This window comes from Orycteropus afer, unplaced genomic scaffold, assembly GCF_000298275.1.
Source record: "Orycteropus afer afer isolate SDZICR_OR568_19922 unplaced genomic scaffold, OryAfe1.0 scaffold00026, whole genome shotgun sequence".
Lineage (NCBI taxonomy): Eukaryota > Metazoa > Chordata > Mammalia > Tubulidentata > Orycteropodidae > Orycteropus > Orycteropus afer.
This window is the reverse complement of record NW_006921613.1, coordinates 8,206,290-8,219,115: the sequence shown is the minus strand read 5'-3', so window position 1 is coordinate 8,219,115 and position 12,826 is coordinate 8,206,290. Positions and strand designations below refer to the sequence as shown.

Sequence of the window (12,826 nt, the reverse complement as noted above, 5' to 3'; positions counted from 1 at the left end):
AAAATAACTAGTTACAGTATTTGTTGTGAATAGCTTATCAGCCTTATAAAATGATTACAAATTATAAAACAGTGTGTTTCAGTTTATATTTTCAGTTTGGTATTTTTCCTACCTGATTTTTTATTCTTGGATCAGTTAATTATTACAGTTAAAGGAATCATATTCTCTAATTAGAAATTATCTTTAACTAAAGTATTCCCTTTGTCCTTTTCAGAAATTACTAATCTTGGGACTGGAATATGTTAAGGGGCTAAACTCACTGCCATGGAGTTGATTCTGACTCATAGTGACGCTGCAGGACAAAGTAGAACTGTAGAGCGTAAGATTTCCAAGGCTGTAAATCTTTACAGAAGCAGACTGCCACATCTTTGCCCACAGAACAGCTAGAGGGTTCAAACCTCTGACCTACTGGTTGCCATTTTAGCACTTGAACCACTGTGGCACCAAGGCTCCTGTTAATCTATGGATGATATCATTTAGAATTAACATTCTTTGATCTTTAGCCAGTTACTCAGCTAAGTAGGGTAGAATTTCTCCTAATCTTTGGGATACCCATTAATAGATGATTTCTCTTGGATTTGCCTAGTTTTTCCTTAATCATGCTATGACTGACAGTAGATCTTTATTCCTCTTTATTATCTTCTGGGCCTTAGTTCCTTTCTCTCATATAAGTTGATGTTTGTACTTTTTTATATTGTGAGCCAATTTATAAGTGAATGAGGTCTTACAGTTTAATTTTTTATCTAAAAAAAAAAATCATAATTATTGAGGTATAATTCACATACCATACAATTCACCCATTAAAGTATATAATTCATTAATGTAAAATAAATAAATAAATAAAGTATATAATTCAGTGGTTTTTAATATATTCACAGAGTTGTGCAGCTATCACCACAATTAATTTTGGGACATTTTCATCACCCACAAAGAACCTCTGTACACTTTAGCTGTCAATCACCCAAACCCCTGCTTCCTAGCTCTAAAATGAAAACCAAACCCATTCCTGTCAAGTCAGTTCCAACTCATAGCCACCCTATGGGCCAGAGTGGAACTGCTCCATAGACTGTAATCTTCATGAAAGCAGACTGCCACATCTTCCTTCTGTGGAATGGCTAGTGAGTTCGAACCACTGACCTTTTGGTCAACAGTTGAGTCCTTAATCACTGTACCACTAGGGCTCCTTTTTCTCCAACTGTAGGCAGCCATAATTTACATTTGGTCTCTATAGGTTTGTCTATGTGGACATTATTTAGACATTTCATATAAATGGACATACAATATGGGGTCTTTTGTGACTATAGCTTCTTTGATTTAGCATATCGTTTCAGGGTTCATCCATGTTGTATCATATTGTCAGTCCTTCATTCTTTTTTATTGCTAAATAATATCCTATTGTATGGATATGATTAATTATTTTTATAAAAATAAAATATGACTTAAAAAATGTAAAATCTTAATATTCGAATAAAGAATCTGCTTAACAGAATTCATTGCACTGTTTCAGTATAGACAATTAAGATGTTATTTTTATTTCACAGTAAGAGTAAGGGAGCTCTGGTGCCTAAGGTACTTGACTGCTAACCAGAAGGCTGGAGGTTCAAACCCATCAGCCACTCCTCAGAAGGAAGATGGGGCAATCTACTTCCATAGTGACACTGCCTCAGAAACCTGAGGAGGGGTTGTTATAATAGGATCCTACTCGACGGCAGTGGGTTTAGTAAGAGTAAATCATTTTTTATGCATGAGATATTGTGTAAAAAGTAAATATATAAATATTGAATCATTTTCTCATTGATTTCCTCTATAAGATGAGGAAAATTAATTTTCTTAAAGGAAAAATAAGTATCAGTTCATTATAGAAAATTTTGTTGACTGCAAAAAGCATTCTGCCTTTGTCATTGTAATCTAATGTGTTTAATGCTCTGACACTATACACAGCAAAAAATTCTCTTCACATGTACATTGCACATTTTTTTCAAAAAAGTATACATCTCACAGTCAAATCCTGTTGTACTAGAAGTTTTCTAAAACCTTATAAGCAAGCTGTTGTATACATAATTACCAGTTAGGTTAATTTTATAAGAATAAAAGGAGTTATATAAAGATGTTTGTTTTACCTAGATAACTTAAATGTGAATTATTACACATTTATTGATTTGCTTGCTGAAGAATTCAACCACAAGATTTTCAAGGAACATATGAGTATAGTTTTAGTGAAAAAAAATTCAGACTTGTAGAGAAATATATCAGCCTGGATAAATCTTTCGGTTTTCCCATTCTGGCTATTATCTGCATCATAAAGCTCTCAGTTTGCCTTTTTCCATTAACCAGGCTCTTAGCAGCCTTTGCCATTTGGAGCCAGTCAGTTGTTAGTCTCTCGTCATACATCACATTATTGGGCGTTTTTGGATTTATCAGCAATTTTTATGTAGACATGGGTCGAAATGTATCAACTAGGGTCTATGTAGTAGCATCATGTTGTTTGTAAGAGCAACTGTTCAGAATAATCTATAAGTAGATTATTCTACCTGGCCAACTGACTGGAAGAGATCCATATTTGTACTCAATCCAAAGAAAGGTGATCCCACAGAATGTGGAAATTATCGAACAATATCATTAATATTGCACACAAGTAAGATCTTAACTGAAGATAATTCAAAAACAGTTGCAGCAGTATATTGACAGAGAACTTCCAGAGGTGCAAGCTGGATTCAGAAGAGGACGTCAAAGAAGGGATATCATAGCTACTGTCAAATGGATCTTGGCTCAAGGCAAAGAATACCAGAGAGATGTTTACTTGTGTTTTATTGACTGTGCAAAGGCATTTGATTGTGTGGATCAAGACAAATTGTGGATAACATTGAGCATGGGAATTCCTGAACACTTGATTTTACTCATGAGGAACCTGTACATTGATCAGGAGGCTGTCTTTCGAACAGAATGAGGGGGCACTGCATGGTTTAAAATCAAGAAGAATGCGTCACGTTTGTATCCTTTCCCCTTACTTATTCAATCTGTATGCTGAGCACATAATCCAAGAAGCTGGACTAGATGAAGAAAAACGTGGTATCGGGATTGGAGGAAGAATCATTAACAACCTGTGATACGCTGATGACACAACTTTGTTTGCTGAAAGTGAGGATGACTTGAGGCACTTACTGAAGAAGATTGAAGAACACAGTCTGCAGTATGGATTACATCTCAATATAAAGAAAACAAAAATCCTCACAACTGGATCTATAAGCAGCATCACTATAAATGGAGAAAAGATTGATGTTGTCAAAGAATTCACATTGCTTGGTTCTACAGTTGACGCCAATGGAAGCAGCAGTCAGGACTTTAGACAGCATATAGCACTGGGGAATTCAGCTGCAAAGAAGCTCTTTCAAGTGCTGATGAGCAAGGATGTCTCCTTGAGGACTAAGGTGAGCCTGACACAAGCCATGGTATTTTCAGTTGCCTGAAAATACGCATGTGAGAGCTGGACAGTGAATAAGGAAGAGCAAAGAAGAGTTGATGCTTTTGAGTTGTAGTGCTGGCGAAAAATGCTGAAAGTACCATGGACTGCTGAAAGAACTAACAGATCTGTCCTGGAGGAAGTGCAGGTGGAATGCTCCTTGGAAGCGAGAATGGCCAGACTTTGTCTCACCTACCTTGGTCATGTTGTCAGAAGGAACCATTCCCTGGAGAAAGATGTCATACTTGGTAAGCTAGAGGGTCGACGAAAGAGGAAAGGCCTTCAACGAGATAGATTGAATGGTGGCTTTGACAATGGGCTCAAGTATAGCAAGAATCATGGAGCTGGCATGGGATTGGGCAGTGTTTTTTGTTTTGCTGTGCTTATGGTCGCTATGAGTTGAAAAATGACTCGACGACACCTAACAACAACATAAGTAGAATACCTACTGGTGTTGAGTCAGATCCAAATCATAGTGACCCCTCCTTGGGTTTCTGAGGCAGTATCACTATGGAAATAGATTCCCCAACCTTCCTTCCTAGGAGTGGCTGGTGGGTTTGAACCGCCAGCCTTCTGGTAAGCAGTCAAGTGTCTTAGGCACTATGCTACCAGAACTCCTATAAGTAGAATAGGGGTTGGTTAAAGTATGTTCCATTCCTGAATTTGGAATGCTATATGTAGTTTATAAATGAGGATATTGTATAATATTAAATGCTGTGGAAAATATTCATAAACTAGTTAAGTTGGGGGAAGGTTAAATAAATTAGGAGACCTGTAGAGAATGGTTGGACTTCTGTGGAAGAAATAAAAACTGTCTATGCTCTGGTAGCATAGTGCCTAAGGCACTTGCCTGCTAAGCAGAAGGCTGGCGGTTCAAACCCACCAGCCACTCCTCGGAAGGAAGGTTGGGCAATCCTACTTCCGTAGTGATACTGCCTCGGAAACCCACGGAGGGGTCGCTATGAGTCGGGGCTGACTCAACGGCAAATAACAACAACAACAACATGCATTTCTCAAGCTGAAAGAACAGAAGAAAAATTCAAGCCTTGAAGGATTCTATGGGCAAAATATTGAAAGATTCAGGAAGCATAAAAAGGAGATGGAAGGAATACACTCTGGTGTTACAGTGCCTAAGGCATTTGACTATTAACCAGAAGGTTGGTGATTGAAAGCCACCAGCCACTCCATGGAAGGAAGGTTGGGCAATCTACTTCCCTAGTGACACCACCTTGGAAACCCAAGGAGGGGTCACTGTGGGTCAGGTCTGACCCGATGACACATAGCAACAACAACAATTGCTGCTGAAAGGGCAAGGGGGCTGCATTCTCCGACCTCCTCTAACTTCACAAGCGAGAGAGAGAATTGCCATCAGCAACTCAGGGCTGATTACTATGAGAAGGAAGTCACATATGGCGCTACCCTCGAACCTTTATACTGATTGTGATATCAACCATCCCTCCCATGGTACACTGTACTTCTCTGTTGGGTTTGATAATTTGTTGCAGTGACCACACAGAGCAAGGTGATGATACTCACAATTACGGTGTTTATTAGGGAAATAACACGTTACAGTTCAGGTTGGGAATGCTCAGGATACAGTTCTTCAGGATACAATCATGGTAGCCCAGCCTCTGCTCTGCTCAGGCAAGTGTTACAAGGCTCTTTTAGCTTTGCTGATCAGTGCACCCCACTCTGCCAACAAGCCTCCTGCCCAAAAGCACATGGCTTTCTTGCTCCATGGGACAGCAAGCCCACTGCTCTGTCTCACTTGGTTCTGCTGCCTCTACTGCTCCATCTCTGCAGTCATCCCAGCGAAAGGACATATCTCATTTGCTCTCTGTCTTGATGGTAATGAGATCCCCCACTTCTGCCTCTGGGAGGGCCATTTTAAACCTAGTAGAGTGACAGAACTGTCCAGTCTCCACATTAGGGTTCTATATTCCTTGTTTGCATGGTCACATCCCAACAAGGGGTCCATGTACGATATTTACATTAATAACAAGCTATCCTATTCTCTTGATGGCCCACAAGCACCTTACATTTTCATAGTTCCACCCAGTAGTCTGGTAGGAGTCACAAAGACTATGGCCAGAAGAGCTATACCAAGTAATTCTCTATACCACAATTGTGAAGAATGAGAATTCCAGAACACTTAATTGTGCTCATGTGGAACCTATGCATAGACCAAAAGGCAGTCCTTTGGACAGAACAAGGAAATACTTCATGGGTTAACATCAGGAAAGGTATATGTCAGGGTTGTACCCTTGCATCATGTTTATTCAATCTATAGGCTGAGCAAAGACTCTGAGGAGCTGGACTTTGTGAGGAACATGACACCAGGATTGGAGGACAATTTATTAACAACCACCAGTATGCAAATGACACAGTGTTGCTTGCTGAAAATGAAGACTTCAGGCACTTCCAGATGAAGATCAGAGTAGAGCCTTCAGTATGGCTTATACTTCAACATAAAACAAAGATCCTCACAACTGGACCAATAAGCAACATCATGATAAATGGAGAAAAGATTGAAGTTGTCAGGGATTTAATTTTATTTGGATCCACAGCCAACATCCATGGAAGCAGCAGTCAAGAAATCAGATGACATAATGCATTGGGTAAATCTGCTGCAGAAGACCTCTTTAAAATGTTAAAGAGCAAAGATGTCACTTTGAAGACTAAGGTGTGCCTGGCTCAAGCCAGTGATATTTTCAGTAGCTTCACATGCATGTTAAGCTGGACAAGTAAGACTGAAGAAGAATCGATGCATTTGAATTGTGGAATTGGCAAAAAATATTGAAAATATGGACTGTGAGAAAAACAAACAAATCTGTCTTGGAAGAAGGGTAATTGGAGTGCTCTATAGAAATAAGAATGGCCAGACTTCATCTCATGCACTTTGGTCATGTTGTCAGAAAGGACCATTCCCTGGAGAAGGATATCATGCTTGGTAGAGAGTAAGCAAAAAATAGCAAGACCCTCAATGAGATGGATTCACAAAGTAGCTACAATGTTGGGCCTTAGCATAGCAAAGATTTTAAGGATGGGGCTGATTGTGCAATGTTTCATTTTGTATATAGGGTCACTCTGAGTCAGAACCAACTTGACAGCACTTGATGACAGCAACAGCATAAAATATGTGGAAACATACACCAAAATATTACGAACAGTTGGGATTTCAAATAATTTTCTGTATATTTTTACTTTTAGTTTTTTTTACTGTAATTATGTTTTATTTTTGTAATCAATGAAATTACAGATGTAAAATATTTATTCTACTCTTTTTACCGTTACCACAGGTAACTAAGATGGAGTATTTAAGAGTATGAGGGCAGCGATGAGTCAGTAGTAGAATTTTCACCTTCCATGGAGTAGACCGGGAGCTCTGGTAGCATAGTGGCTAAGACACTTGCCTGCTAACCAGACGGCTGGTGGTTCAAACCCACCAGCCACTCCTCGGAAGGAAGGTTGGGCAATCCTACTTCCGTAGTGATACTGCCTCGGAAACCCAAGGAGGGGTCGCTATGAGTCGGGGCCGACTCGACGGCACATAACTACAACAACAACAACAATGGAGTAGACCAAGGATCAAATCCCAGCTGTCAGTGGAGATGTGTGTGTTACTGTAATACTGAACAGATTTCATTAGAGCTTTCATACTAAGGAAGATGGACTAGAAAGAAAAGTCTGGCAGTCTCCTTCCAAAAATCTGCGAATGAAAACTCTCTGTGGATCGTAATGATCCACTCATAAGGCAGGATATTGTTCCATTGTGCATGAGTTCACCATGAGTCAGTGGCTGACTTGATGGCAGCTAACAACAACATTTAAGGGTATAAGTTAAATATGTGAAAATTACTATGGCAAATATTAGAAAATAGAGAACATCTCTTGAAAATAGAGAATTCTTCTTAAACCTTTAGTATATTTTGTTCCTCTTCATGTTGTGTACCACCACTTGTCTACCAGTTTGTTGTACTGTGGTAGCTTGTATGTTCCTGTGAGGCTGGAGGCTATGCCATCAGTATTTCAAACACCAGCAGGGTCACCCATGGTGGACAGGATTCAGCTGAGCTTCCTGACTAAGACAGACTTCGAAGAAGAAAGGGGCATCCATTTCTCAAAGGATTGGCCACCAGTGAAAACTTTATGAAAAGCAGTGAAACACTGTCTAATGTATTACTGGAAAACTTTATGAATAGCCCTGAGACATTGTCCAATATGGTGCCAGAAGATGAGCCCCTCAGGTTGGAAGGCACTCAAAATATGACTGGGGAAGAGCTGCCTCCTCAGAGTAGAGCCAACCTTAATGATGTGGGTAGAGTAAAGCTTTTGGGACCTCCATTTGCTGATGTAGCATGACTCAAAATGGGAAGAAACAGCTGCAAACATCCATTAATAATCAGAATACGGAATGTGTGAAGTATGAATCTAGGAAAATAGGAAGTTGTCAAAAAGGAAATAGAACGCATAATGATCAATATCCTGGGCATTAGTGACCCGAAATGGACTGGTTTTGGCCATTTTGAATCAGACAACCATATGATCTACTTTGCCAGGAATGACAAATTGAAAAGGAGTGGTGTGCCATTCATTGTCACAAAGACTGTTTTAATATCTGTCTTGAAGTACAGTGTTGTCAGTGATAGGATAATATCCATACACCCACAAGGAAGACCAGTTACTACCACTGCTACTCAAATTTACGCACCAACCACCAAAGCTAGAGAGGAGGAAATAGAAAATTTTTACCAACTTCTGCAGTCTGAAATTGACAGAACATGCAATCAAAATGTGTTGATTATTACTGGTGATTAGAATGCAAAAGTTGGAAACAAAGAAGAATCACCAGTAGTTGGAAAATATGGCCTTGTTGATTGAAATAACACTGGAGATCGCATGATAGAATTTTGCAAGACTAATGACCTATTCATTGCAAATACCTTTTTTCATCAACACAAATGACAGCTATCCATGGTGACTTCACCAGATGGAGGAATCAGATCAGCTACATCTGTGGCAGTAGGCGATGGAGAAGCTTAATATCTTCAGCCAAAACAAAGACAGGAGCTGAATGGAACAGACCATCAATTGCTCATATGCAAGTTCAAGTTGAAGCTGAAGAAAATTAAAACAATTCCACGAGAGTCAAAATATGACCTTGATTATATCCCTCCTGAATTTAGAAACCATCTAAAAAATAGATTTGATGAATTGAACACCAGTGACCGGAAAACAGAGGAATTGTGGGATGACATCAAGAACATCATCCATGAAGACAGCGAAAGGTCATTTAAAAGACAAGGAAGAAGAAAAAAGCCAAAATGGATGTCAGAAGAGACTGAAACTTGTCCTTGAGCGGAGAGTAGCTAAAGCAAATGGAAGAAATGACAAGATAAAAGAGCTGAACAGAAGATTTCAAAGAGCAGCTTGAGAAGATAAAATCAGTTATAATGAAATGTGCAAAGACCTGGAGTTAGAAAACCAAAAGGGAAGAACACACTTGGTATTCCTCAACCTGAAAGAACTGAAGAAAAAATTGAAGCCTCGAGTTTTGATATTGAAAGAGATTCTATGGGCAAAATATTGAATGATGCAGGAAACATCAAAAGACAACAGAAGAAATACACAGAGACACTGTACCAAAAAGAATTGGTTGATATTCATCCATTTCAGGAGGTGGCATATGATCAAGAACCAGTGGTATTGAGGGAAGAAGTCAAAGCTGCACTGAAGGAATTAGCAAAAAACAAGGCTCCAGGAATTGACAGGATACCCACTGAGATGTTTCAACAAATGGATGCCGTTGTCTTCAAGGAGACATCTTTGCTTTTCAGCAATTTAAAGAGGTCTTTTGCAGCAGATCTGCCCAGTGCAATCTGTCACTTGATGTCTTGACTGCTGCTTCCATTGGTGTTGATTGTAGAACCAAGTAATGTGAGGTCTTTGACCACTTCAATCTTTTCTCCATTTATTGTGATGCTGCTTACTGGCCCAGTTGTGAGGATCTTCGTTTTCTTTATGTTGAATCCATACTGCAGACTGAAGTCTTTAATCTTCATCAGTAAGTGCTTTAAGCCATCCTCACTTTTGACAAGCAAAGTTGTGTTGTCTGCGTATCGCAGGTTGTTAATGAGCCTTCCTCTAATCCTGATGCCACATCCTTCTTCATATAGTCCAGCTTCTTGGATTATTTGCTCGGCATACAGATTGAATAAGTATGGTGAAAATATTAACCCTGATGCACTCTTTTCCTGATTTTAAACCATGCAGTGTCCCCTTGTTGTGTTTGAACAACAGCTTCTGCATCTATGTACAGGTTCCTCACGAGTACAGTTAACTGTTCTGGAATTCTCGTTCTTCTCAATGTTATCCATAATTTGTTATGATCCACATAATCAAAACCTTTTTCATAGTTAATAAAACACAAGTAAATATCTTTCTGGTATTCTGTGCTGACAGCCAAGATCCATCTGACATCAGCAATGATATCCCTCATTCCACGTCCTCTTCTGAATCCACCTTGCATTTCTGATTCTCTGTCAGTGTACTGCTGCAACTGTTTTTGAATGATCTTCAGTAAGATTTCACTTGTGTGTGATACTAATATTGTTTGATAATTTCCACATTCTGTGGGCTCACGTTTCTTTGGAATAGGTACAGATATGGATCTCTTCCAGTCACTTGGCCAGGTAGCTGTCTCTCAAATCCCTTGGCCAAGCCAAGCAAGTGTCTCCAGTGTGACATCTGTTTGTTGAAACATCTCAGTGGGCATGCCTTCAATTCCTAGAGCCTTGTTTTTCGCCAGTTCCTTCAGTGCAGCTTTGACTTCTTCCTTCAGTATCCTTGGTTTTTGATCATATGTTATCTCCTGAAATGGATGAACATTGACCAATTCTTTTTGGTACAGTGACTCTGTGTATTTCAACCATCTTCTTTAGATGTTTCCTGCATCATTCAATATTTTACCCATAGAATCTTTCAGTATCACAACTTGAGGCTTGAATTTTTTCTTCAGTTCTTGCAGCTTAAGAAATGCTAGAGCACCTCTATGTTAACACCCTCCCATCTGTCCTATACTAATTCTCTTGTAATGAGTCAACCATAGAGTTCCTCTCCACCTTTCAGTCTCTGAAATCTGTACCTGTAAGGATTTCTATTTTGTAAGGTCAGCATTCTGAGAAAGGACCTCAAAGATACGTTCTCCAGAGTTTTGGTGGATAGTCTGTAGCTTTAAGGTAAAAGCCCTGAACACTTTGGAATACATTTTCTCCTAAATTCTGCCTGGTCACCTGGCATTAGAATATATGTTTCTATTCCAGTTCCAGATTCCACTAAACAATTTTGCGTTAGTGGCCTGCATAGGCTGGCTTCGTACCTTCAACAATAGGAAGCAAACAGACCTAGTTACATGGCCAGAAAATAAATTTAAGCATCACCATTAGGGAATATTTATCAAATATTTATACACTTACCTTTTTCTTTTACGTTCATGTTAGGGATGGTTTTGGATTAATTTTGCCAAATTGGGAGGTATTACAATCCTGGTAAAAGGGCTTAGGTAGCTAGCCAGTAGGCAAAGAAGCCAGAAGTCAGCGTCAGATGGAGACCATGTTTTCATCTCACTTCAACTTGCCAACTAAAGCTCCAAAGTACAAGACACATTAGCTTTACTTGAGTGGATTTATGGAGGGTGAAGAAGTGGGACAAATGGCAAGGTAAAGGGTAAGATGAGACTGAGAGAACAAACAGGAGGAAAGAGGGACTTAAAGTTTTTTCCTTCCTGCTTTCAGATTGGATTTAGGCTACCTGTCCTTGCTTCTTACACATGTAAGAGCTCACGGCTACTCATTCCAGAAACAGATGTTACTCTTTCTGTATTATTTTTATTATTTTGACAATTGATAGCTTCCTTTCCATGTGATAGATGTTCTAGGCTCATTTTGAACATATCCTGCTGCAGGGCTTCAGTCAGCCATTTCTAAATGTTTATTTTAAAAATAGAATTGATTATGGAATTTTTAAAGCACTGTCTAGGAGCTCTGGTGATGGCGTCTAAGGCATTTGACTGCTAACCAGAAGGCTGATGGTTCAAACCCACCAGCCACTCCTCGGAAGGAAGATTGGGCAATCTACTTCCATAGAGATACAGCCTCGGTAACTCAGGGAGGGGTTGTATGAGTCAGATCTGGCTTGACAGCAGTGAGTGTGTGGAAAGCTGATTTTCACTTAAAATGTTACTTTCCTAAGCTTTGTAGTGCTTTGATATGAAGCATCTGTGTTTTAGCAGTATTTCAGTTATTTCTCTGCTGGTAAAGGAACAGGAAAGGCAGAAACCCTTGCATGGATAGAATGTGATTCATTGAGTGCCTCTAAAATTTTTATACATCAGAGAAAAGCTAGTATATTTTCATATATTTTACAAGAATGTATCTTACATAAATACAAGCTTTATCTTAGTTGATAAGTCCAATTTATTTTCTGTTATTGTTGGTTATGTGCTTTCTGTGTGCTAAAACATAATGAGAAGGTTGTAAGCTTCTCAAATATCTAGATTATTACCATAAAACTTTTTAATGGAGCCCTAGTAATCTTTTTGTAATCCACATTGTCATCAGGAATTACATTGTTAAGGCATCATCAATGACATGAGCCACAAATGACTGAGTCTTAAAATGCAACCGGAAGATGCAGGCAATGTTGGTCTTACTCTGTATTCAGAACAACAGATCAGGACTAGATATATAGCATCTTGACTGGCTTTAAGAGAGAGAGAGAGAGAGAGAGAGAGAGAGAGAGAGAAGAAACCTTGGTTTTGGTTATATGACATTTGTGATCAAACTTACTGAGACTGAATTAATACCAATTTTATCCTTGAGCCTCTTACTAAAATTCAACTGTAACTGATCAGTTATAAGTTAGAAATGAATTTGGTGTTTCAAAAAGCTTGTAGCCACAATAATGACTAAAATTACTGGTCGGATGGAGTCCAGTGGGACCCCCAAGACTCCCTGGATTACCCTTTGGGCCTGGGATAGGACTTACTTCCAAGGATTGGCTCACAGACCAACAGTAGAAAGACTTACATGCAGAATACCCAACCCAGGACAATGCACCCACCTACTCTGTGGAGATACACCCCTTGGAGGAATCAGCTATGGGGCACCAGAGGGGCAGCATTCACATGGAGGGAAAGCTAGACAGACAGGAGTGCATAGTTAAGAAGGGCACAGGGTGGGAGGTCACAGGGAAGGAAGGAACGGAAAGTGGGTTATGGTTGGGTAATCAGGGCATGAAATCAAATGTACACCAACTGATGAATGTAAAACAAATTTTGCTCTATAAATTTGCACCCAAAGCACAATT

The 12,826-nt window shown here is 39.4% G+C and overlaps 1 protein-coding gene across 1 annotated transcript in view; it reads left to right on the top strand.

The window, feature by feature from the left end:
* USP8 (ubiquitin specific peptidase 8) overlaps window positions 1-12,826 on the top strand; it is a 71,859-nt gene that overhangs the window by 11,025 nt on the left and 48,008 nt on the right. The window lies entirely within an intron of this gene.